This window comes from Rhincodon typus, unplaced genomic scaffold (assembly GCF_021869965.1).
Source record: "Rhincodon typus isolate 14 unplaced genomic scaffold, sRhiTyp1.1 hic_rhity00010787, whole genome shotgun sequence".
NCBI classification, from domain to species: Eukaryota; Metazoa; Chordata; class Chondrichthyes; order Orectolobiformes; family Rhincodontidae; genus Rhincodon; species Rhincodon typus.
The window spans coordinates 3,964-4,714 of NW_025976425.1; positions in this window are offsets into that span (position 1 = coordinate 3,964).

Genomic DNA, 751 nt, shown 5'->3' on the forward strand with positions numbered 1-751 from the left:
TCCCAGGTGGACAACATGCACTTTTAAAGACCCTTTCAGGATTTTACAGATGAATGAGAGCAGATTAATGGGGCTGTAAAAGACTTTGTGGTTTTCTTTACTGTTATCTGCTAATTTACATCCTAATATATCTTCTGTGCTTCTAACCTCCTCTTAGTTCTCCCTCCACGTTAATCCTTACTTCTAAATATTACAGTCGGAATGAAATCGCCCAACAGCTTTTCACAATGTTTGAATTATTTCTCACTCCATTGTTGATCCCATGATGCAGTAGCCAGCGACCTTGTCTGGACATTGACAATTCCGTAATGTATCATCATGTCTCATATCAAAATTGTGTCCCATTTCATGTGCAATGATTGAAGAAATGACCAAGTGGCTGGGCTGGTTGTCCTGAGAGGAAAGAGGAAAAATGAAGACTGTAAAGATTTTATTAGCTTCAAGGAAAAGATCCATAAAGTTGCCAAAAACATAATTAGCCTGAGGATTGGGAACCGCCATTTTAGAATTCTGCAAATGAGGACGTAATAAGATCATGGCTGATCTTTTTGAGACTCAGCTCCACTTATCCGCCCTTTCACCATAATCCTTAATTCCTTTACTGTTCAAAAATTTATCTAGCCTTGCCTTAAAAACATTCAGTGACATAGCTTCAACCGCTTCACTGGGCAGGGAATTCCACAGATTCACAACCCTTTGGGTGAAGAAGTTCCTCCTGACCTCAGTCCTACATCTGCTTCCCTTTATTTTG